Source organism: Falco peregrinus, chromosome 9, assembly GCF_023634155.1.
Source record: "Falco peregrinus isolate bFalPer1 chromosome 9, bFalPer1.pri, whole genome shotgun sequence".
Lineage (NCBI taxonomy): Eukaryota > Metazoa > Chordata > Aves > Falconiformes > Falconidae > Falco > Falco peregrinus.
The window spans coordinates 15,884,908-15,911,438 of record NC_073729.1 but is presented as its reverse complement, the minus strand read 5'-3'; the positions used below and the strand labels follow the sequence as shown (position 1 = coordinate 15,911,438).

The window sequence follows — 26,531 nt, the reverse complement described above, 5'->3', positions numbered from 1 at the left end:
GCTGTCAAGACCCTTCTCAGGGAACTGCGGGTGTTACCTGGGTGGGAAATGCAGAGCTGTGCAGGTGCCAATAGGGAAGATCAGGCTCCTGATGAATTAAAGAGCAGGAATGATGGGAAGGGAGATTTGTTAGACTATAAATTCCTTACCTCTTTCCAGGAACAGAACGCTATAACCGACTCTGTGGGTGAAACTATTTCTGTGAAGAAAGCTTAAGCAAACCTAAACTTTATGCCCCATTTTAGCCAATGAGGTTAACTATTAACAATGAGGTGCCATTGTACTTTAGTTGATTAAACTGTATTATATTTGATTAAACTCTGCAAATTTACAGAAAATAAGGATCATCAACGCCAATGCTTTGTTCCAACACAACTGTGTTCACAGACTGAACCTTGTCAAGGATATTGCCGAATTATTTGAAGCAACGCAAAAATAAGTTTTGAGTCATCTGTGTAAGAGAGTGAAGCAATGTCTTGGGTCACACCGTTGCACGCCCTGTCTGTGCTGGCATGCTCTGTTATTACCCATCAGCTATCCTACAGGAGTTTTCCATAGTTACATATGCATTTACTAAATGGTAGCTGTTAATAGGTGATTTCTCCCAGTCTGTAATTCTCAGTTTTTACGTCCCACTGTGTTTTGGCAGCTGTTCAAAACTGAGCAATACCTATATCCTTTACAAACAACAGCAGAGACTCTCTCTTGAACGAGTGTGGTCCTCCAGCATCTCCTGGTCAGAGTGTTGTCCTCCAACATCTCCTGGCCACGGTGCAGATGCGCCAGAGCCATCGCTGGCTGAGCTCTCCGGCAGCCAGCATGGAGTCCTGCCGCGGTTAGGGAAAGCCAGGACCCCTCAGTGGCCACTGCAGCTGGAGTGGATTGGTCTCATCTTGCTCACTGGTAGCAACAAAAAGTAATCATGCTGCAGTAGAAAGGACCTCATGAAATATTATCTTTTGTAGATGTCATAGTGGAAGGACAAATCTGCGTTTGGGAGCGGTAGAAGATACAGATAACTGGCGTCATTGTAACCCAGTGGCCATATAGATTGACTCCACGTCTTGCCCTTCAAAACTACCGATTTTCATCTTCCTTCCCTGGGTTCTCCCACATGTCTTGCTTTGTTGGAATGATTTGAGATGAAGTATCTAGATGTCCATAAAAACAGAATATACTTTATTACTTCTTCCAAGCTGATCACAAAAATTCCCATCTGGTCTTACTTAGGGAACAATATCACATAATTTCTGGTTAATCACTGTGTGGGTCAAAGCCTGCTTAGGAAACGCTGTCAAAACCTGTCTGTTTTCTCCACTATGAAAGAGAGTTCAGAACTCGGAGCTGACAGGCAAGGACACTACCAACAGGAGCAACTGCTGCTATATGCTTAGGTGAACTCAATATGTCAAGAGCTTATGGAGATGGGAAAGCTGCAGGGAGATCCCTGTGCTGCTGACACTCTCAGAGTAAGAATACAGGCAAAAGATTAATCTTAATAACCTAATTTCTGGGCCTTTAATTCAAGCAATAATGTTGCACACAAAATGAACACACAAAAAGTGCTCAGAGGAGATAACACCACTAGTGGTAAGATGCTCGCCGTTTTGTGTCACTTGTTTTTTCCTTATGTGACTTTATGAAACATGAGAGCCGTGCGTATGTGCTGGGATGGATCTGCAGGTTGTTGTTGTTGTTGAGACTGGAGCTGTGGCATTTGTTTGGCTGGCTGCAGAATTAGCTCATAGGTTGCTATGTTAAGCTAATTGGCTAATTGGCACTGAGTTACCTCAGTTTGCTGGCTAATAAATAGCAGCAGTTGAGAAGCTGTCTACTTGTAATACTGTGAATGACTGGTGAGAGGATGCTGTGAAGCAGGAGTGAGCTATTACAGGTCATACAAAATTAAGGTAGTCCTCTTTGTCATCCACCATTCTTGTATAAAGCTCTTAAACACTTGGTTGTGTTGTTTCTTAGTACAGCAGAAGGTTAAAATGCCTGCCCAACCATGGCCCTCAGGTAAAAACAATACCGTTCACATGCCTCTATGGATTTCTAAGCTGAATTCTCTAGCTCTTTCCTTAGATCTAGTGAAATGATTTAATGATGATTGATTTTAGTTCAGCCATGTGTGTTTCTCTGCTACTCTCTTTTAATGGAGTTTATAAACTTTTTGGAATAAGTGCTAAGTATGGTGCTTGTAATGAGAGTTATTCTAGTTTCCAGGAAAAACTGAAGTAAGAGGAATTAAGTTAACAGTGTTCCCTTTCGTACAGGGGTACTGTTTCAAAGAGAGTGACGCTGAAAGGCATGCAAGGACAGGTACCCATATTCAAATTGTGTTAAGAAACTTCCACAGATCAGAAGATGGAAATGTATTTAAATTTCGTTTTTAAGCCTGTATATAGCAGAACATTACCTGGAACATTTCAGTTGCATTAAGAAAAGGTTAGGTGTTTCTGTAGCACAGTAGGAATAGGGGAGTGGAGGGGCATGATGCTTTCTTGGGTCTGTTTCTGTTGTCATCAACTCCTCAACATGCCGCTTGGAAATGCTAGGTCTCTCTGAGGACAAGGCACAGATAAATTTTATGTGAATTGGACATTATTTCTGAAGACCACACGTATTTACCTTTGATAAATGCTGGATTTCAGCAAATGCTGACATTCTCAAATAATTTCCCTGGGGATCTAATACTAAAGTTTCTCTACTGTAGGGTTATTCTCCTCTGGTCAATTTCTCAACTGTTTAATTTTTTTGGTTCTAACAAGTCACCCAGATTGTTTGCACCTGCCAAATTAAGGAAGGCGAGGGGCTCTTACTGCCTTAGGTAGCCTTTGAATTTCTGAAAAGTATCATCCTGTGGTATTTAACTGATACGTAATAGGTCTGGATAGCTTATTTCCCCATCTGATTTCATGCCTTAACAATCATACAGAGAGTTTCTGGGTAGTCCTTGGGCATCCTCAGGTTTTGTTCTTGTACTACGGTGCACGGGGGGGAAGCCTGTGAAAAGTAGTTGCATTATTGAAAACAGCAATAGAACTCATGGGACATTAAAGTAAACTTCCTTAATGACTATAATTTAAATTTACAACATTAATACCCAGAAAAGCTATTATAAATAAAAGCTTTTAAACAGGAGAGAATTAACTTGACTAAATTCCATTAGTGACATCTGCTATAGAAACACATTAAGAAGGCTAAACACCACACTGGTTGCTCAGTTAGTTAAATCCATTAGTATTAAATACATGCATTTCATCAGCTGCTCTGTTCAAGGGATCCAAGCTTGAATTCTGCTCTTGAAGTCAATAAGGTGATTTCTTTCAGTTGAGAAGTAAACAGTGATTGGTATCTCATTGGTGTTGTGCGTTACGTGCATACTTTGTCATTATAGAAAAAATAATACGCAGTTTTGGCTTCACAACTTTCAAGTACATGAATCCTGAGAAAAATGTGTGCAGCACTGTGAGGTAAAGATTGACATGGACTAGAGTTAGACCTCTTTTACAACACTAATCCTTCAAAGAAAACTACCCAAAAGAGACTGAGAGACAGTAATGTTATTCTCTGGGACCTCAGTCCAAAGCACAGAGAAGCAAATGAAAATCACTTATTTCCTTTGGGTTTAATCAGGCTTGGATTTTTGTTTGCTTTTAATGAAGCCATGCAGTAATGAAGCCACGCAGTTAAGAGAAAATTAAAGTAAACAGACCTACAGCATTGTGCAACCTTGCACATTAGAATGTTCACAAACCTTAAATAGGGGAAATTTTCTTAAAACAACCAAGGAAGATGTGGGAGAAGCAATATAAGCTTCTCCTAGGAGCAAGAGCTTGATGCACCAGGTGCAGAGAATAACCAGCAAGGATATGGGTGGTCTGTTAGGATGCCAGCTGCTGAGCATTCAGCACTGGTCAGGGGCTGAGAATTCCCCTGTGAGAGCACCAAAAAGCAGACAAGAATGATCATAGAAGAGATTAAAATAAATTCTATCCTGGCAGTCACAAAGATACTTTTCCACGTGTTGTTTTGTGGATGTGTTTGTATGTTGATGAGGGCGGGTTATTTTGCATTGCAGAATAGTTTGTATTCTATTTTAAAGCAAAATTATGTGCAAGCTAGTGTGTAGAGTTATACCATTTGAACTGGTTATTTGAAGACAATGCTCATCTGGGAAGGTTGCCACACAGCTCTAAATTTTCTTGGCATACAATATAGTTTCTGTCTATTCCTTTACCACTTGTGGTGCTCCTTATTGTGAACTGAAATGATGGAATATTGGCCTCATTATTAATTTTTTGGATTTGGAGTGTGTTTGGGCTTTCTGTGTTTAGGTACCACGAGCATATGGTCCCTAGTTCCTTCTCTGTCATCTAAATTTCCTTAGTCCATAACAGAATCACCTGAGAATGATGCTGGATGGTATATTAAAGTGTCCAATTACTGTCTGTTTTATTTCGTTTTCACAGAACAGCAGCAATCTGAACTCAACCTATCACTCGCGTAAGCTTTGTTTTTCTTGTTTTGACTATATCTTTTTCTCTGAATTGCCTATGCCTAGCAAGGAAAAACAATAATCAGTGATCTGCTGTAAGTTTACATATGTGTTGTTTATGTGCACTGGAATTACTTTTACAAGCCCTCTGCAGATCACAGTAGGGATGTATTTTCCTAATTAATATAAATGCTACATGTTCCAAGATCTCAAAGACCAATGTCTGTAAATACTCTCCTGCAGTAGTCACACACACACACACACAATCAGTTATTAACTTGCAATGGTGTTTATGTTTTATATTATTTGTAATTAATTGATAAAGTATTAGGGTGGTATATTAACCATAAATATTATTGTATGACATTTATTTATGCTTTGCTGTTTCTCAATTAGGGAGATGTTTAGTAAGATGATTAAAGTGTGGTGAAGATGGAGAGAGATTTGAAAAAAATAATTAAAATGGGAATGGAGGTCAGGGAGAACAGTCATCATTGAGGATAACCAGGAGGGAGAAAAGCAGTAGTTGGGAAGTCAGCTGCTGGGTGTTCAAAGTCAGTGGTACTCAGAGAAGGCATGTGAATTTCTCCTTTAAAATCATCAATAATCAGAAATGAATAGACATGGTTTTACTCCCAGAAAGTGCAAAAGCTAGTGTCAGTTGTTCTCCCTCTTCCCTGGGACAATGCTAATTTCCATCAGGAAAATGTAACCCCAAATATCTCACTGATTGATGGTTGGGTGTGTCCTTCAGTGTTCGCGCAGCACCTAGGGCAGCGGCTCTCCAGTGCTAACTGGAGCCTTGGGGTGTAACCGCTGCATAAACGTCAACTACTCGCGGGAGCCAACAGCCTGTGTTTCCTGCACCCTTCCCGCAGCTCAGCTCATGGCAGCTCTTGGCTTTCTCTTGTACCGTGTTTATTGCTCATGTGCTCTTAAACTGGGTCAAGGAATTGATTTGCTTTGCTCCACTCGCTATAGAAATGACAAGAAATGAAGCAGAAATTAAGAGGATAGAACTTTTTCGAATGTGTTCAAGCAAAACTCATGTTGAAACGTTCTATTGAAAGCAGTCCAGGTGGTGCCACCATGAATAAAGTTTGTAAGTATCCCCTAAAATAGTCATGTTTTTTTCCTTAAATTCTGGACACCAAAGCATTTCTTGCCAGCTGCGTTGGTTTTTTTGTGAGTGTTTGAGACTCAGATTGAAAATTATTACACTATCATTAGCAGATTGGTGGTGTTTTTTGTTGGTCTTAGAGGTAATTCTACTTAATGCTGTGATTATATCTGTTATCGTGTGTACACAGTTGATGCTTTATATGTGCTTAGCCTGGTTTATAATTCGACAACTGGTGTGTTAACTGTTACACTCTTAACCGTAGTCCAGCTTTCTATTAATGCATTGATGTCCAATGAATCTAATGCAGAGGGTCCTTTCAAAATTAACTCTAAAAGTTCCTGACTGTTGCCACATGCTAAAACCACAGTTTTGCACTTATAGATTTAAAAATAAATTTGACTTTTTTATTTAGTTTCTGTGTAAAGTACTCTTTAGTCATTCTGTTCAACATTTGCGGGAGTTCAAATTTCTACTTGAAATTCAGATGACAATGGAAGCACTAAAGCACAATGAAAATTGAGCTGTATGTATCTAGCCATTCTTATCACCCTGGGACATGACTGCCTCACCATGTCCTCGGTACATAAGAATTTTTTTCTTTCTTTCCTCTTGCAGTAGTTCCATATTCACTCATATTTGTTTATGCAGAGGCATTAAGCAGTAAAACTGGAAGTGAAGATAGCAAAAAATAAGGGAAGAAAAAATTATATTCTGAGGGTTTATGTAGACTTCCCAGTACAATATGTTTTACAAAAGGAGTCTAAACTGATGGCAAGAAAATCTCTTAAAAGTCTCTTTACTGTTAGAAAACATATCTGTTTCTAAATATTGACTCTTGTAGAAATCTGTTCATAACCTTCCTGCAGGTTTCTAGGAGCAGTTCTAAATCTGGTCCTCTCTCCTGCCTTGAGGCCACCTAAGTCATGTTGATCTCTTAAAGGAAGAGTCCTTGTGTTTGGCGTTTTTGGTTTTGTTTTGGTTTGGTTTTTTTTCACAGCAACTAAGAGTAGGTAAAAGTTTTCTGAGAAACATATTTAAAATTAGATGACCTGAAAGGTTTAAGGAGGACTTAAGTTACTGTAAAAAAACCATCGTAAACCCTTCCTTTTAATTTCCCTAGCACAAGATGCATTTGGGTCTTTTTATTACTTTAGAAGTCCAAAGCTTCCCAACTTGCTTAAATGCTTTCTGACAGTTTTGAGAAGTGCAAAATATACTTCGCGATGCATAAAGTATTCCACTTTTATCGCCTGAGAAGTTCTATGCATTCCTGTTACATTCAGTTCTGCAGAAAACAGAACATGGCTTCTTTGCTAGTTACAATAGCTCAGCACTCACTATTTTTTTTCCCTCTCTCTTGCTCCATCTCTCTCCTCTCCTGCCCCAGTAACTTAATCATTCACAGCAGACTCAAAACTTCATTGATTTAGGAAACTTGGATTCAATCCTGAATATATTTCCAGAACTGTCAATGTGGGGACTTCTTAGGAACAGGTGGAATATGGGGCCGTGATTCAATCAGGGATTTATCAAAAAGAGCTGGAACTGCCTAGACGTGTTTACAAAAAGCAGGTTCGTGTATATTATGTATATTCTGCACCTGTTTCTCCCCTCCTCCTCCTTGCTCTGGAGCTGGTCTATGCAAAATGTGTCTGAGTTTGCCGTTTTGGCACTTGATCTTATTTTGACGTCATGTGAAATCCAAGCAGTAGCAAGGTAATAACGAAGACATTGTTCTTAAAACAAAAAATAAAATTCTTTATATCTTGCTTTCCAGACTTTTTTTTATTTATTTTTTTCCCCTTTTGATCAGAAATGGTTGTTGGTTTAATTCCCGAATTGCTGGCAGGCCTACAGCTGCTTTGTAAAAGATCTGACAGAGCAGACGTAGGACTAAAATATAAGCAGCTTGGGGAAACACAGCATAGGCAGCAGATCAGGTAAGAAGAATAAACCATATGTTATTGCTACTTCCAGAATCGTAATGTCGTTGGGTTGATAAACTATTTTCTGCGTAAAATGACTTAAGAGGAACATTTACACTCTACTGTATTTTGAATAGAAGTAGGCTTGCTCCTAATTCTCTGGGGTTTTACAATGAGTCTGTGAACAACAGGAGGCAACTCTGCAGATTTTTCCCATTAAATTCATGCTGGTACGTGCTTGTGTCTATTATATCTTGGATAATGATTGCTTCCCAGGTGCAGAAGTCAGGTTTTGGATTTAAAATATACACGAGAGAGGTATTTTGGCTAGGAAACCATAGGTCTGTTGCTATGATGAGTATGAGACGTGATACTCAAAGATTTCTTGGAGCCTTTAACTATTTTTCAGATATCATACAGATATTGCCAGGGAATGAAAAATACCTGTTTTCCGAAGACATACCGATATCACATCATCACAAATGTGTCCCTTTCTTCAAGGAAGGTTTTGAAGACTCAGGGTGGAAAAGGTCAGTTCCAGGCCGTTTGAAACAATGTCTCTTGCCATGCTGTGGTGTCCCTGCCAGACCCCACGCAATCATCATCACCGCAGGATGAACGGTAAAGGGAACAAGGAAGACTTTGTTCGAGAACGTTGCGAAAATTCACAACTGATAATGATGACTGATGCATAGCAGCGGTAGCATAAGGTCATAGGAAGGAAAAAAGAAACAGCAAAAATCTATCAGTGATTGCTTCAAGAAGACATTGACTTCTTCTGGAAAAAAGTGCTCCTTTTTATGTTACCACTGTTAATGAACTGAGGGTGAAAGGAAGGCAAGACATTTTGTGGTGTGACAGCTAAAAAGGGGTTTATTTTGTGTTGTTTCACTTACTGAGTAGGGTGTGGTGAGAATGGAGCCTTCTCCTAGCAAAAGCAGACTGTACCCTGAGGCAGTGATGTTTTTCCTGCTCCAGGCGTTTTGGAGGAGGAGAGGAACAGGGGAAATGAATGGAAGTGGGGGGAAATGCAGAGTACTTGGCCCTTTCCAGATGTTCCCAGACATGAATTTGTCCAGTGGGCAGTGAGTAAGAAAAGAGATATTTACCGATCCTTTGCTTTTCTGATACCTGTCCTTCTATTAATTTACCAGAGGCAGGTTTAAGTGTAGGATCAATCAGGTCTGAAACCAGAGACACAACACAAAAAAACCACTCAGTGTCCTGTGCAAAATGAATTAATTAACTGATGATCTGACTGAAGGAAAAATTAAGTTTTCGTAACTTAATACTTGTGCCCAAACTCAAGGAGAGGTGTCTTATTTTCCAAATATGTAGGGATTATTTCTATCCTTGCTCTTTATGTGCTTTTTCACATCAAGTCCTAGCTGTACCAAAGCAGATTACTCTAAGTACCCTTGTGGGATTTATTCTTAGGAATGTAAATAAGCTGAGCATCAAATGCATAATAGTCCAGTCCTGAGAATTTTCCAGTCTCTGGTGTGAGAAGTGTGTTAAGTTTGGCTGAAGTGCAGATCTGCCTCTAGTTTTCCTGTTCATCTGAACAGTTTGGACTTTGACTTGTTTGTTGTCTTCATTGCTCCACGCAAAGCATTATAACAGCAAGTACAGGCAACTGGTGGTGGAAAATGAAATTTCTACTCCAGTCTAAGAGGCCAAAAGCTAATGGGCACATGAAAGGCATGCTTACTACTGCTACTTGCTGTTCTTGCTGTACAACAAGATTGTGTTGCACTAAAGGAGGAAGCCGAAGGGTTAATTCATCGTTGGTTCTGAGCAATGTATAAACAAGATTTGGTTGTGATGGAGGTGAACAGTTGGGAGAAGTGACTAATCTAATCAGGCCTACAGTCAGGGTAAGGCTGAGTGAGTAATATCGGAATATAATAAGGCAGAATTTTGAATTTCAGGCCAGGAAGAGATAGGGGAGGACTTGGAGAGCTACTCTGCAAGTCAGTAATAGGCTGGAAGAGTGCAGAAAGAAATGAAAATGTTCAGGAGAAACTCTTGTGTACCCAAAGGCTGTGCATGAGTAACACCGGAAAAAAACAACCCAACAGTGTTATCAGTGAAAGGGTGAGGAAGCTGGGTAGAGAAGTGCAAGAAGCAATTAAGAGAAAAAGTATAACGCTTTGTTCCGGGAAGAGTGCAAAAGCTGACAACGTGAAAGCATTTGGGGAAAATTGCCAGGAAACAGAAATGAAATTAGAAATTACATGGAAGTATAGGAAACCAAGAAGCACTCTGAGGTGTGCCTGTGTGCTTGTTTACATGTATAGACACATATATACAGAAGCTTCGTCAGGTTTCTGAAGGACAGTGGGAATAATCTAATTACGCTGGAGACAAAAGTTTCCTGGCACCTTTAGCTATTTGTGTCTCTTAGTGCTTTCAGGAGGGCTGCTGACAGAAGGTCAGTAGAAGAAATGAGCTTTTCATGCTAGGGATAATGAAATATTGCTAAATTCAGAAGTGCACCAGAAATCTTTAATCACATGCTAAATTTAATTTGTGAAGTGTTAAATGTGCTCAGGTTTTATTTCAGGCTCCTGAAGCTGGGTACTGAAGTACTTGAATCATTGCTAGAAAGTAAAGAACATTTCAGGAAACCTGTAACTTTATGTTAAAGTCTGGGGTTTTTTTCCTTTGGAGACAAAAAAGAAAAAGGAATGGGTCTGCTTCTATAGTCTCCAGGTGCTCATATGTCTGGATGTCCAATTCAAACAAAATGACTAGAAGTGTAGGATTTCAACTCAAGAGTGACATGTTAGAAAGAGTTGCTATTTTATATCACATTAAACTACTTTGGTGCCACAGAAAATGACCTTTAGCTGGCACAAAAGAACAGATCCTGACATTCTCTCCACCTATTGCCTTCAGTGGGAATACCTTTGGAGTAAGAAACAGCTCAGTGTGAGCAAGAACCTCAAAACCAAGCCTTACAATAGATTGAAATCCTTTGATGAGTCAAATTGTAATAATGTCTTTCATTTTCAGGTATAATTTTTTACCACTGAAAAATTTCTTATTTCAACACGGGCAGCTTAAAGTGGAAGTCAAAATATGAGCAGAGATAAATAGTGCTGTGTGAGCCTCCAAGGGGTGTCCTAATGCTAGAAATTCTCCTGCAACTTTGTGCCAAAGTATTACTTTATAATCTGTCAACTGTTTAGCCATAATTACAGCTTCTCTATTTTGTCCCTACATGGGAATTTGTTTCTTTTATAATTTTTAATTTCCCAGGAGCTCTCATTAAGGGTTGAAACCATTTGCTTGATTTCCCTTTATTAAATATACTGAAGAGTCAGCTGTCTTTGGAATAAAATACAATTTCATAATTAGGACTATGTGCTTATTCGCTGTGCTAAATTTCTGCTTTATTCTTATTTCAGTGTCTTCTCTGAAAGTAAACATTTAGGATGGATAAGTAAAGTTGGAAAGACACAAACCTTATTCCAGACTTATCTCCCAATTGTTTTATTCTTTCTTGGGTAACGTGTATTTCATTTTGATTTATTTATAAAATTAGTTGGGTAACGAGGAACAGATTTGGAGTGAGTGAGAAATGTTGACCTTGTGTTGAGAGCTCTGCATGATGGCAAAAATACTTTTTTTGCTTTTCAGGGTCTGCTCTTGTCCTTTGTTTTACAGCAGTTAATTTCCTTAAGTACGTTTTTTCTTGATCTAGTAAAGATAGAGCATACCAGTAATGAAGCACCCAGCTGAGCTGAATATTCTTGCAGTACATCTTTAGTCTTTCTATCAACACTTTCGTGGGGTTCGAATGCTCTTTCTGCTCTAATTTAATATTATTACACCTTATTTATATTCTGGCATCATCCCAAAAACCCAATGTAGCCTGTCTGTCCTACTGTGATAATGCTGTGTGTGGACAGTGATCAACATGTGGAAATTATAGTACTGAGAATTGCAGACATTTGCCCAGGGCCATAAGTGGAGGTCAAAAATTCATCTCTCTTAATTACATATTGGTTATACAACCACCCAGACAGTGTCGCCTCTGTACCTAAACATGATGCTCTTATTCTGAAGTCTTCTTTTCCTCCCTAATAAAACAGTTGCCTTCAAACCCAAACTCAAGGCTTTTCGTTGCTTCCTGTTATTAGAACTCTGCTTATTCTAATGATCTTCATATCCTACATCCCTTCCCCTGTTGCTGCTTTGTGAGTTCCCTTATGCAGATCTGTGTCCTCTCAGCACTTATAGCCGCTTATTTATTCACTCATTAATTCAGTAATACAAAGGGGGATTTACAGTTACAGGCACTTCTGATGTGAAAATGGGTGAGAAAAGAGGAGACCAGATGCCTTGAGGACAGCTTCTTTGGTTTTGTTGCTTTGTTTTTCAGGCTTTTGCACCGAGCATGCTTGGACAGTCACGAATAAAAAGGGAGTAGAACGGCCAAAAACAAGAGAGAAAAATCTCTAATGCGCTAGCCCAGAGGCTGACACTTTTTAACGTTTTTTTTGACAACCCATAAGAGGTCAGTGTGTGACACCTACATTTGATAATCTGCTCTGCTTGGTGAAATTTCCAGCACAAGCTTCTACATCAGAGAAGACTCTTTCTATTTTCAAGTGCCGGATCATTGGGTCCAGGAGAGGTCTGTAGGTAGCAGTAAGTTGAAATAAGCATTTCAGCTGCCATAACCTCCCCAGGGTAAAACACGGTGTGGGGAATGTGCTATATCGCTTTCTGTACCACAATATCTATGTGGAAACTGCAGATGTCCTTGCAGCGGGAGCCTGAAGAAAAGGCTGGGTCCTTCAGGAGAATTTTCTTTGTGTTACTCCATCAAGAAAGCTGAATTAATTCTCTGTTTCTCTTTAGAGCTTCCCATCTGCTGTGTGGCTGTGAATAACAGCGATGGGGAGAGCCAGAGAAATGCTTTGCTAGCCAGCTGAGAGGGAAAACTTTGGAGTGCAGATTAAGAGAAAGGTTGTACAGCCAGAGCTTTTTCTGCTGTCTCTGCCTTGAGCTTAGACAGCTGGAGCAGGGAGCTCTGATGGATCTACTGGAGGCAGTTTGGGGAAGTTCTTGAGAATTAATTACTCTTTCTTTCGTTTCCCTTGGGTCTGGCTTGCAGCACAGAGTTTTTGCTGGTGACATGTGTGGATAGGCTGGGAATAAATGATATGTCAGTGGAAAGGATTGCTGACACTTTTATACAGCCAGTGGATAGAATCCTGGAGACTTTCTCAGCCGCTCCATTTCATCATGAGAACTCTTTCTAAATACATGCACAAATAGTGATTCTGGTGAAGATGCTTTATCCTTGCCTTTAACACTCTCCATATCCACATGACACGCTTTGCATCTGAGATGGTGTAACTTTCTTTTGGTGAGGCTATTTAAAGCCCTGGATATGAATGTTTTTCTCCTATGTGAAACTATTCACTGGTGTAGCTCAGAGTACTCTGCAAACACTTCAGCTTTTCATTATATTTATTAGACCTGCGATTTAGGTAGGGTAGGTTATGTGTAAAATTTACATATACTTAAATGGACATCAAGAAAAGCTGTAAATTATTCAGATCGATCAGAAAGGGATCAAAAAATATTGCCTATCAAACTTAGATGAGTAAGCATTATCTGCTGCGGTCCCTGCATTCTAGATACTTGCTTATAAGAGTAGACTCCAGAGCTATAACTGAGGTGCCCAAGTCCCTTTGAAGAGCAAATAAAAGGGGAAAAACTAGGGAATCATTTCAAAGAATGGTCTTATGAGGCTTCTTCTGATTCCTAGGTGCTTTTTTGGGGGGGGAGGGGGGGGGGGTGATGGCGGGGTCTAGGGTCTGTACCTGTAGGATCTCTGCCTCTTTCAAGTTGTCTTTGCAGCCTGGAGTCCTTAAATGAGATGAGGGGTCCATAAGCCTTCTAAAGAGCCAAGCAAAGGAAACTCTTCCCTTTTACTCCACTTGCTGAGTTTTAAAATGAAATTAACATCCTCTTGCCCTATCCCTGCCTACCTCTTCCCAGAGTCTGGAGTGGAAGATGGGGCTTTTACAGTCATGGAGGTTAACTGCAGGTCTCTACAGCCCATTTGTTACAAGGCACTGCGTGCTGCTTTCTGCAGTGTGGCAGGGATTCAGTTTTGCCTGGAAGCTCCTCATAAAACACCTTGTAGAGGCAGCTGGCACATGTTCCCTTTCCGTCAGTCAGGGGGCAGATGAGCATCTCCCAAGGTCAGGGTGAATTCGGCATGCTTGTCCCTGCCCGGGGCACCTCAGAGGTGGCAGTCCTTGTTGCAAAACTCATCAGCCACTGCCACTGGGTCATAGATAATTCAGGTTTGTTCATTTAAGATCTGTGAAGGTGCCAGACATCCCCATTCCTACAGTGGAAGAATACCTCTATCCTGTTGTTTTTGTGGGTTCCTTTTAAGTTTAATCATGAGCTTAGTGTTAACTGTTTTGGCTCTCTGATGGAGCTCTCATGTGCTGGCAGAGCCTACGTGGCACCTGAATTTCAGTCAGTGAGCTTGCAGCCCTTCGCTTGGGGAGCTTGCCTGAGGGTAGCGAAATGATCACTGTTAGTCACTTGGTGGCCCTGACTGCTAGATGCTACTGCTCAGATGTTCCTTTCCACCAGCACCCTAATACTTCCAGTTATACCTATAAAATTAACTTCCTGGGTGGCTAGAAGTACTGCGTTCATTACTTCAAAAACCCCATCTCTATCCCTGCTGCGACTACCTATTTACTATCCTAAGGGGACAATGAAGTGATAATAAAGCATATAATTTGCTTGAAATGGTAGGAAAGAAACTAGTGTAATGGGGATCAGTAACTCTTCCTTTTTACAAATGAAAAATGGCAGAAGCAGTGAGAGTGGCAATCACTTACATTTCTCAGATTTATCTGGCTTTAGGTCTGGAAATTGGGTTCTGAAGTGCAGAAGTAGATCTGTGTGAATCAGTGCAGAGATCATCAAAACCAGAAAGAGCTCACAGGAGGGATTCTCAGTAATCCTTGTGAAGCTATACTAGTGTTTCTCCAGGTGTAGCTACCAACAGCTTCCCAACCCCCTTATTAATGAGAATAGTATAATTGGCTTTGTAAATTATGTATTAGAGGATGCATCTGCATGCTGCCACATTTTGCCAAGTAATAAAATGGTTGCGGATTCGAGTTTTTTAGAAGGTATTATTAATAAACAGCGGTTGAACTAGGAAAGCTAAGCTGCCAAGACTCCATAAGCTCAGGTGCAATTTTTACATGTGTGTCTCAAAGTGGGTCCACAAATCTGTAAGGCCCTGCTCTCATATTCAGTCTGTGTTTTTTGAGGTAAAGGTAAAATGAAAACACTGATGAGCGTACTTAGGGATGTAAGGGAAGAAGCTGTTTGAACCTTGTTCTGCTAAAGACTCTCATCAAACAGCACTGCATTGCATGAGCAACCACATTAATATTATACTTAAACTAGGAAAATTGTCACGGTTTCCCAGTCTTGCATCACTTTTAACAGGAGTGTCAAGAGTAGTTTATTTGTGATGACGCCTGCTGAATGCTTGTATTAGAGATGACATTAAAATCTCTGGTATCCTCTTGTTAGCCTATTCTCCTTCTGATGCATTGGATATACGGGCTTGTAACGGTTACCCTTCAAATAGTCGCATGTGAAACTGAAAAGAAATGTCTGTTCCTTTTACTGTCAGACACAGAGGACAGAACCACTAGGAACTAAAAAAAACCCCAGTCAATAGTAACATGCTAACAATTGTCTGGAAGCACATTATAAAGAAAAGATATTTATAAGCATTTTTTAAATTGGAAGGGAATGGTGTGTATGGCCCTGAATATATAAAACATTAAGGCGTTAGACATTGGTTAAATGCTGGAGTAAAGCTGAGACATCTGATAACTGCAAAACTGTTTATTGCTAGACATATTCCAATGAAGGGAGCATTACTCTTGAAAAGATAAAAGAATACAATGAGCTATAACATAAAGTAGAAAAAATGTTCTTCCCCCCCCCCCCGCCCATAAGGTTTAGCAAATGTGGTGTTTCTATTTTCTTAGGCTATCCAGTGACTTAATTTAGAGGAATAAAAAAGATGAATTGTGTTTGGGTCTCTGTCCTCTTTGCACAAAATCATCCAGCAACTGAATTGATTTAACTGAACTACAGTGCTCAGCTCAGTATAGAGACCTATAGCACATCTACCAGGAAAATTAAACCCAGGCAAATAAAAACCCTCTGGGATTTCTGCTTAGATCACTTCCATCACCTCATTTTTAAAATATGGAAAAAAGGAATTCTGAGAGGAGAAATACAAAAGACACAGCAGTGGTAATGCTTAAAAGGTAAGGCATCATTACAAGTAGAGAGGTGTTTTAAAGAAGGCCACTTTAGACTCTGGCTGGTTGACAGTTGCCCAATTCCCAATGAATGCACTACTTCATCTAAAGTAGTTCAGACTTTATGTTCTTATGATTGGCTTCCAACAATTAATGTACAGCTTTGGGTTCTTCAGTTAAATATTAATAGTACTTCTTGGAATAGTTCATACAGTGTCTTATGCCCATGTTTCTGTTACCTGCTTAACTCTTCCAGAGACATAAAATGTCATAATGAGTTACTGAGACCTTTTTGTATGGAGAATTTGCATGGATTTTCTTCCTTAGATATAGCTGTAGTACCTGGGTTAGGTAGTTCTCACCTTCCATTGCATGAGCAATGCATACAGGAAGAAATTCCAGAAGTGAGCGTACAGCATCTACTTATTTACAGCAGTGGTTTAATATTGCATCTGTGTATCTCGGTGTAAAAGACTTGAGTAGCCCATGATTCCAGAGCGTTGTGTCTGTCACAGTCCAGCCACAGGCTCTCCAGAATGGTCTTTTGCAATTTCATATTGTTCACTTCTGATTTTAATTAGGTGAAATTCTTATATACTATGTGACAACTATATACAAAGGCCTTAAAGTAATTTACACTAGACTTCTGCCTTAGTCTCTGTACATGACTGGTACATTCTGACCCACTCTGTTTGTGAGCAAGCTGAAAACTAGAAAAAATGTCACACTGATTGCTGAAGCAAGCTTTGTGCTGTGGATTATGCTCGTTATTCATAATTATCTTTTTGTGACTAGTCACCTGAATGGCATTCTGTTTTTATTCTCCAGTTTGGGTGATCAGAACTGTAAGGGAATATGGAGTGGTAAGGAAAATAAAAATTTATGGGACCAGAATCCATTTATTGCAGCAAGGTTTAGGGACTATGCATTATTATTTCTCCTTTCAAATGGAAAGTCATGAAAAAAGAAAAAAAAAAAAAAGAAAAGGAGGGAGGTAATTGGAATTCAGACTTAATTTTCTGTATGAAAAACCATAATTTATCCAAGCACTAATATTAAGAAAAGGGAGGGAAAGGACATAATAATGTGATAAATCTGGTTTTCTAATTAATCTAAATGTTGAGAACTATATCTCTGCACTATAAACCTGACTTTTGTTAATAGCACAGAATAATGATGTTTCAGTCACTGAGGAAACATTTTTTCCCTTACTTAAAAAGCAGCAGCGTTGTTTGTTTTTTTCCTGGGGGGGTAGGGTGGGGTGGGGTGGGGAATCTAATAAGAAATTAAACATGAGGAAATCTGGGGAAACAAGGAAATGTAAGTACTGATATGATCTTTTCCATCACAGAAGCATTTTCTGTTTGGGAGTTCTTTCACATACTCTCCTGCTACTTCCCCCCACCCCATTCTTTGTCTAAAGTTCTAATTTCTTGTTCCATGGCAGCGAATAAACCCGGGAGCAAAAGTATGAATAGCAAATTCACAGCAGCTGTAACAGCAGCTATTCATTCTGAAGTCAGCTACTGTTTTGTGGCATTTGCTCTAACCCAAACGTTCTGACCCTTATTTCCAGGCCAGTCATTCCTACTGGTCCAAACACTCTATGTCTCACCTGGTTGTAGAGCTGGCCCTAAAAGATTGCTTACACTACCTCCTCGGTGGTCTCTCCTGTTTGTCCCCTGCTCCCCAGCAGCCAGCTGTGACAGCCTTGCTGCTTGCAAACAGCTCTGGCAGGTTGAGCCTTCAGGAGATGGGAAATGTGAGGGCAGCAGTTATTTGAACAGTTTCATAAGGCTTTTTAAATTAACCGCTGTGTATGCAGATAGAGAGGCAATTATAGTGAAACAGCGATTGGAATGAAAGCTGAGAAGCACTTAAAGAAGTTGTTCGTCATCTGAGCAGGAACAGAGCTGGTAGGTTTGCTTCTCCCAGTTCCAATAGAGCTGTTACAGCCTTGTCATTATACGATGTAAAACTCTGCCTTGTACAGCTTCGTCTTCACTGTTTCGTTAACATTTCCAAATACACAGAGCGATGCTATTGTGTTAGATCAGTTCATTGCAGTCTCCATTTTTGGACTATTTGCCTAGGTTTTGTCTTTATTTGCCTTCACAAATGAATACCGCTCAACGTTATTACCTTTGTCACATCTTTCTCTGTTAGATCACAGTGACTGTCGCTTCTTTTTAATTTGAAGAGCTGTTTTGGACAGTGGAAGAAAGTGGCTATTATGTTTCACAACGAACCCATTTGGAGTTTGGTTGTGAAAAGATATTTTAGTGAAATAGTCTCATAACACAGGAAGAAGGTGAGGGAGAAGGGAAAATCGGGTGAAAAAATATAGCTGCAAAATCAACATTGTAAGGAGAACGTGTATTGGCAATTACACGTGGCGTGCAATGTGTTCTGTAAAAATGAGCAAATAATTTGCAATGAATAATTCAGTTTACTAATTTGGCCGTTGATCATTCTGTGGAATGTTTGCAAGAAGGCTGCAGTGTCCTTGAATCTCAACTGCATGGGAATAAGGTTTCCCAAGAAAAAAAAAATAATAAAGTTCAGCATTCGTTGCAAAGACAATGCAAAGGATGTTTCTGTGTGCTCCTTCAGTGAGGGCAACACGTACTGTTATTGAGCTTGTCTGAGTTTATCCTTCAGTAAGATGTGGCCGAGGTATAATACAGGAGAAGAATGGCTGAAATCAGAGTGTTTATTAAGAAGAAAAAAAACCCCAGAAGTATTATGTAGAATTTCCAAGTTCTAGAGTTATAACTTTTTCATGTTGAAATAAAATGGGAAAATACATTGTGGGAGCTGGAACAAAGAACTCTGCTAATTAGCAGCAGTAAAAATAACTATGCCTTTCTTTTGAAAGTAATTGTATGCAAAAACAGAGCTTGTATACAAAGGGATAATTAACACAGAAAATATATAATTACATACAAAGGAATAATTAAATCTGAAGTCTTAAATGCATTATGAACAACTGCTACAAGAAATCACTACTTTTTTGGTGCCAGTAGGAACGGTAAGTTTCATCATGCATCTATTCAAGCTCATTTGTAACTGGTGCTTTTCCTCTTAAAAAAAATAAAAATAAAAATGGAGGAAGGAAGTTTCCCATAGGAAGGGAACGAGGCACCTTAGCAAGGTTATGTGAGATGAAGGGGAGTGGCACTGTCTGCAGCTTACTCTTTCCTACCTGGTGGTGTAAAGCCTTTACTTTGGTTAGTAGTAAAGTCATCTTATAATGAACTACCAGTGCCTACAGAACCTACCATGAGCTGTACCATGCTCAATGGGAATTTCAAATCACACTGCTGTCAAAACTCCTGATCTTTGTGGAACTGGAGCCATGTGTTTACCCAACAAAATCTGTCGGGTCCTAGGGAGAAGGATCATCCTACCCTGCGCAGGGCTCTGCCCTGCTGCTCCTGCTACCCAGCCACAGGCAGGTCTGCGGAGGGCTCAGCTCTGCGCAGCCTGAGGGGCTGTCAAGCGCTTGAGGTTTGTGCCTAAAAATACGCTGAACTTTGTGCCTGTTTCTGTGGACTGGGGACTGGACGGTCAGAGTTTTGCCTGATGGAGCCCTGCAGGAAAACGTGTCGGTTGACTACTTGCAGTGAAGTGAAACAATTCAGGGCAATTCCTTAGGAACAGAGTGTCCATATGTTTGGTTTCACTCAGCTGCAACAAGCAGCTCTGCTGTGTGCTTTACACTGTGCTGTACTTTTTAGATCAATCCATGGCATCATTTGCTCATTATAATGGGCAAAGCAAGCTAATCCCTCTGTGAATGACATAAATGACTGTGATAAAAACCAACCCACTTACCAGCTAAAATTTTGGTCAGTAAACCATTCCTGGAGAACAGTGACAAACAGTAAAAATATTGATAGATCAGAATGTCAAAAGATTAAAAATCAGTGGGACTACTCATAAAAATGGTGCTAGTGTGAAACCTTAATTCATTCAGTCAGAAAATGAGCTTCGATCTGTAAGATATTTAGGTACCCAGTTTCAGTTGGATTAATGAGAATTAGAAGCATGAAGTTGACTTAGACATCTTGCAGTACTAAGATGTTTGTGAACTTTTGATTTAGTAATCTCTGGATATCCCTGGGCAATTTAGTTCAGTACTTTTTTTTTTTTTTTTTTTTACCTGAATATCTTTGAGTCCCAGAAACGTTATTGTCTCTTGGAATCATTCTTCACCTAAGCGTCTGATGGAAAAATAAATGAAATTGTCCCTTCTGATTCTCTCTTTAAATCTTTACTATAAGAATGAGTTATTACCCAGTTTACTGGGTAAGTTACGGGGTTGAATGGTATGTGTTTGTAGAGTATTCTGTTCATTTCTCGGTAAACAAATTACAGGAAAGTAATGGCGAACTACAGGGAAGTAATAGTTCAGGCTAAGAGAGTCAAATACATCAAATGGAAAATGCCTCAGATGAGCTGTATGATAATAGAGGATTACAAGAATTTTTTGAAAATAGCTATGTTGTGGGTAAACAGGCCACATATTAAATGTGCAAGGCAAAGTACAAATTAAGGCAAAGTACAGTTTTTTACGCATTCATGAGATTAATGTCATCTAAAGAAGAAAATCCCTATTAAAGCTTTCCTTAGGACTCAAACTGACATGCCGATAGGGTTTCCTGACATTTCTGAAGCTCTTCAGATGACCAAATTCAAGATAAACCAATGATCTACATGTTCTACTTATTCAAGTTTGATTCTGAATAACTATGCTGAATTGGACTGGGACCTCAAACAGGAATAGCAATGCTAAAACCGTGAAATCACTGCACCACAAAGTTTTGATACTTTCACTGTTCACAATTCCTACTGATATCAGTGTTGCTGGATCCAGCCCTAGATCTCTATAAATTGAATGAAAAAATATTAAAATGCTCTTGTATGATACTATCTCTCAGTGCTTTTGCAGGAGGTAAAATATTTAACTACCTAATCAATGCTTCACACTTCAGTTTGCAGATCTATAGAAGTAGTGATGCCACAGTATTGCTGCTGCCTAAGCAAGGTCCTAACACAGATATAAGACCCCTCAAACGGCAGCTACAACCTGAAAACCTTCAAAAGGCTTTGGATGTAACAATATGGCTGTTAGAAACCAGAGATAGTTCCTACAAACGCTTGATTTAGATGCAGTGTTTGTGCAAGAAGATTTAATGAAGGTCAACTTAATTTCATAAGGTGTTATCCAAAACCTTAAATTTTGCTCTTCAGTTCCATAGCTTGTATATCATTTTAATAGAGTTCAGCTTCTACACTAAATAAAAGATGAATGGGCTCCTGGGGAATAAATGTGTTTGGGAGACCAACAAACAGAAGTAAACACATACAGTAGAACTTGTCCCTGGACAGGGGAAGTGTCTAACTTGTTCTTTATTAAAAACAAAGTGGAAATATTGGTAACTGAGGGGTATGGGAGGGATGTCTTTGTTGCTTTAATGTCCAGATGTGCATTAAAATAACTCTGGATAGAGTCTATAAATTTTGGGACAGATATTCCAAATACTCAATGCAGAATTGCAACTGCAAATGGAATTCTGTGGAGAAAGAAACTTGCAAATTCCAATTTGATGGTTTGTTCTTTGCACAACCTTGTTTTCCAAGAAGGCCAGTATGATCTCTGATTGACCTCATTTCCTTGATCTGGCCTTAGAATGGAGCTTTGACTTTTTAATGATGTGCCAAAATACAGGATTCTACATTGCTGTGACTGAACTTGGAATAGGCTAAAAGTTTAATGTACATAGCTTTATTTTGGTCTGAAGCATGATGTTCTGGGATGACCTTTAATAACACTTCTGTGAAGCTCTAGTAGGAAACTGAATTACCAAAAAAACCACCTGAGCTCACTGTGACAGACTAAACATAACTAGAAAATAGTTGTTGGCTGCAACTAGGAAACTGTCAGCCAAATTCAGCCCAATACCATTTACTGCCATGTTTCTCTATTTTATACTTGGAACAGGAACCTTAGCAGAAATCCTAAGGTTTACTGCTAAATTAACTTATGTCGCCCTGTAACAATCAAAGCAGATGCCAACTATTTGGATCTTAAAATTTGCAGTACACTGTGATTTTTACCTGCCTGACTTTGGAAAAAGAAGAACAGCTCCATTCTAGGGCTCTGAGTACAAGTTTGTTTACATGGTCCATTTTATTTCTCTAATAATTTAAGTGAAAACTTGATTTATGAAATCTTGATTCAGGGAAGGAGTAAGTATGTCTAAGCCAAACCACGGGAGTAGTCTTAACCTCCTTAGAACTAGTGCATGTGTTAGGTGGCATACATAATAAATTTATAATTTTGTAATAAATACATTTACACATTACTTATTTCCCACTGAAACACAGTAAAAACAAAGCTTTAGATCCTCTTAGTCTGAACCAAAACACTCTGTGATCTCAGCGGTGAGGAATGCCTACCTGATATCCTGCCACACTAACAGCATGTTGGACAGATTGGTTTTGTTTTCATCTGAAATGTTTAGTGTTCCAAGCTGGGTGGTGACAGCACATGATTAGTACATTCCTCCTGCTGCCTTTTTCATGTTGTCTTCTGCTTTCCCAATGCTTTCTCTCAGTTTCAGGCTATCATCCCAAAACTTTCCCTTTCTTTTTTGGTTAGGTTAGGGATCTGCTCCGTGATGTGGAGTCACTTGGCTTTCCTTAAATGTATATATCCTCTTATATTCTATTGCTTTAACAAATTTGTGCCCTGTAAAATCAAAGAAAACCTTTTTAGTTCAGTGGACTTTGGATGAAGTCTGGAGTATACTTCCTGCTTTTCCCACAAAAATGGGTGCTACTGTATGTGGAATGAAGGATGTCTCTGCTAATTCTGGCTTCCCCCATCATAAGCACTATGAGTGATACATGGGTGACTGAGACCTTGCTCAGGGCAGGGTCTGTGTCTGCAAAGACTCGAATTTAAATGATTGAGTTTGAGGTTTGGAGTAAAATATTCCTAGTATCTGTCCAAACTTTACACTGGGTGAGGTTCTAGACCTTGCAGGACAGCAGGTGATGTTGTGCTGTTGCCAGCCTGCTTCTGCTCCCCTTCTGTCTCCACTTTGAAAAATGAAAGCGATTAACTAGTCACAAAGTACTTTTAGAAAATTAGAATTTTTTGGTGGATGGGCTTTCTGCATTTTTGCAAAACGCACTTCCAAGTGGTGTGAAAAGGGTATTTTCCAGCACCTTTGCTTCCTGCCCAGGCCTGTCTGGAGCTCGGGATGCAGAGGGATGTGTCAGGAGTGTAATTTGGTGCCGAGCCAAAGCAGAATCATATCATCAGCTTTTGTTCTTTAAACTCAAAATAGTTTTTCTCAAATCCTTACCTTGTTCTGTGTAATCTGTAAAACCAACTGATGTGCCTTCCCCCAGCTGCAGCAGGTACGAAGCTTTAAAATCTTGGTGTTATTCTTGTGTTTCAGCTTAGTTTTAGTTGTTGTGGAAGAACGTTAGCGCAGTCAGAGATGTTTTCTTTTCCTTCCCGTTTAAGCAAGAATGCCACAACTGGTATACCCAGGCAGAAACACTGGTGGATTGATCACAACCTTCTTGCAATAGTTGCGAATATTCCTGCAGTCCTACGAAGCTGTCACACTTTCATATATGTGCCATGCCTTTCTTCTGCTGTTTTCACTGTAATACAGTGCTGGTAGCTCTTTTAAATAGAAAAGTGGAAGAAAAGCCTGAAAGGTCAAGAAAAAGGTAAATTCTTAAAGGCACCCTAATTCATGAGAATTCATGTGCTTAGCAAACAGCTTCCTGAAGCCTCGGTAAACAGGAGGAGGAAAAAGGGGAGGGAAAAAAAAAAACCAGCTACAAAATGAGATAAATTAGTTATGATTAAGGAAATATCCTGGTAGAAACTAACAAGAAACCTAATTGAAGCCATTTATCTGCACAGTGGGTTCATTAACGCTGCTGCTGCTATTTGGGTCGATATATCTGCACATACATGCTCATGGAAAGTTTTGATCTTCTACTTGGGTTTTTGCGGTAAATAGTCGAAAGCTTTAAGTTGCGGAGGTGTTCAAGTAAATTAAGCTTCAGGACATCCTGGTCTTATATTGGTTTTGTTTCCTCTAATACGTGACTATTTGTTTCTACCAAGGTGAAATAACATACCTTCATTGTAGACATCTGTATTTTTTGTTCCTTTGGCTCCTTTCCCAAACTGTTGTTTGATAGCAATGCTGTCCCCAGAGAGAAAGAGAGCACGGGCTGTAGGATTTACAGTTCTGATGTGTGTGGGACTGCCAAAAAAGCAACCATGTCTAGAATGGTTTGCATCCTGAATTGCTAAAGGATTATGTTGTTTTAAAATAGATTAGATAATGTTATCCGAATGTGATTTAAACTTCCATTTTTTTAATGTATCTCACTCTATGCAGTTCTGATATTACAAAATGTTACTAAAATGTCACATTACATTTAATTATTACTGATAACTGTTCCAGAATTCCAAAGATAAGTCAATAGCCTTTCAAAAATAATGGAGTATAGCGAGCTTTATTTGTACTTGTTTGGCTTGTCATTTTTTTCCCCACAATTCATAACTCATCAGCCAGTGAGATGAGAAAAATATATCAAATATTCCATAGTAGTTTTTAACATTAAAAAAAAAACCTTCATATTTGCACCTTGAAGGCAATCTATGTTTCCAGCTGGGATGGGATATGGTGTTAACTGAACTGAAGTCACATTTATAATATATTAGTAAGATAATAAAAATTAATAAAGAAAACTATTTCCCTTCTTGCAATGTAAACGTTACCAAATGCACTTTTGCACATACATCTCTATGTAAACAATTAGAATTTGATAACGAAATCTCATGCCTGTATACCTTTCAGGATTTGCTTCACGACCCTGTTATTTGAGAAAAGACTAGAAAATAAATATTGGAACCTTTTTAGTAGCAACTTAATGTTGTGTTTTCTCTAAAGAAAATTTTGCCCCGTAGTTCATTATTTCTTTAAACTTCCAGTCAAACTGCTAGACCTGAAAATTAAATGAATAAGTTTATAAATTAGTATAATTTTTTATAAACAAGAGTAAGATCATTCATCATAACTGATGAGCTAAAGTGTTTGAAACTTGTGAACTATTAGCCTAAAGGGAGCAACGGTAGCTGAGCTTCAAGATTTCAGATATTTTGCATATCAAAATGATTAAGGAGGTAATTAGCAGGAGAAAGTGCTGTCAATACAGGGAGGTAATGGGCTGTATGGAATTGTTCTGACTCCGAGGCCCAGCGTGGTCTTTCAGAAGTGAGAGGCCAGCCACCACGGAAGGGTGTTCACACTTTTCCTTCAAAGCAGCAAATGAGGTAGTGTTTTCTGAGCCGAAGGACGTTACTGTAATTCTGGGTGATAAATTAGGTTCTGATAGCCACTAATAAAAACAGTTCTATAGCTATTTAAAGCTAAGGAAATGGCTAAGAATCCAGATGGGAATTATTCCAATGTAGGTTTCGGTGTCTAATAAAGCATGATCCGGAGAAGCTTGCAAAGTGTGCAAAACCTCCCTGCAAACGGCTGGCACGTGAGCTCCGCGGCCTATTGCACCTGATCGTTAAAGCTCTCTAACAACCGCTGGGAGCCCTGTTCTGCATGGACTTACAGATGGAGGCATTTCAGTCCTGCAGCTCGAGCTGAACGCGTGATGAACTTTTCTGTCAAAAGCCTAATCCTGTAAAGCTGTTACTATGGACATCTGATGAAAATCCACTCAAGTGGATGAGAGACTTTTAGCGTTGAGGTCTGAGAGGAAGGCTGAGTGCTCTGCAGCGTTTCCATTTTATGAAGCTTATGTCATTTAGTTATCCAGTCCTACTAAAGCACTAAAATGGGCACTAGACAGGTTTATCACTGGGCAAACCACACCAGTAAGGTGAACAGGTTGTATCTCTAATTCAGTGTACATTGACACTGGAGTTTCAGAGAAAAACAAGAAAATAATGTATTAACAGTTCTGGGATTCCACAGGAAAACTTGTCAGTTATTTAATGCTAAAAGGTGGTTACTGAGGGGAATAGATAGTATGAACTTGTATTTAAACTATAAGTTAATGAGCTTAATTTTTTTCATGTATTAGCACAACGTGCCTAAATTTACAAAAGAGAAATGCACGCAGTACTGAAGATGAGAAATGACTATGTTTCTAACCAAACCTTTCCCTTCAGCTACCCATCCACTGATTTTCTTCTTGAGATTTGGGAAAACCTCCACATTAGCACGTCTGTTTCAGTATAGAGCTCACCTAGCTCTGAATGGGGGCTGCTGAGCTGTCTCTTTTTCTCCTTTGTCCTCCCTCTAATGCAATCAACGTGTTTTCATAGATTATTCTTAAGTTATCCCTGAGATAATACAGAACTTAAACCCAAGCTGTAAGAAGTCTCATTTTTTCATTGTTGTTGCTAACATTATACCAAATAGCCTGAGAGGCACTTTTGATGAATGTAGAAACCTATAGAAATAAATGAGGCTTCTGTGAGACAGAGGAAAGTCAAAAGCAATTGCCTAGGTAAATTTCCACATCTTTTTATCCATGGCAGGTGAAAAAAAAAATCATGCAATTAAATATTTACA

General features: G+C 39.3%; 1 protein-coding gene across 2 annotated transcripts in view; it reads left to right on the top strand.

The window, feature by feature from the left end:
• The first annotated feature begins 1,476 nt into the window (after positions 1-1,476).
• The window catches only part of LUZP2 (leucine zipper protein 2), a 310,057-nt gene continuing 285,002 nt past the window's right edge, over positions 1,477-26,531 (top strand). Inside the window, exon 1 of one of the 2 annotated variants that reach the window (XM_055814775.1) lies at positions 1,477-1,590. The gene's annotated coding sequence lies outside the window, so the exon portion shown is untranslated. Of the gene's footprint in view, positions 1,591-1,847; positions 1,911-26,531 lie in introns of those variants that run through there. The other variant, XM_027790897.2, reaches the window with a different exon arrangement.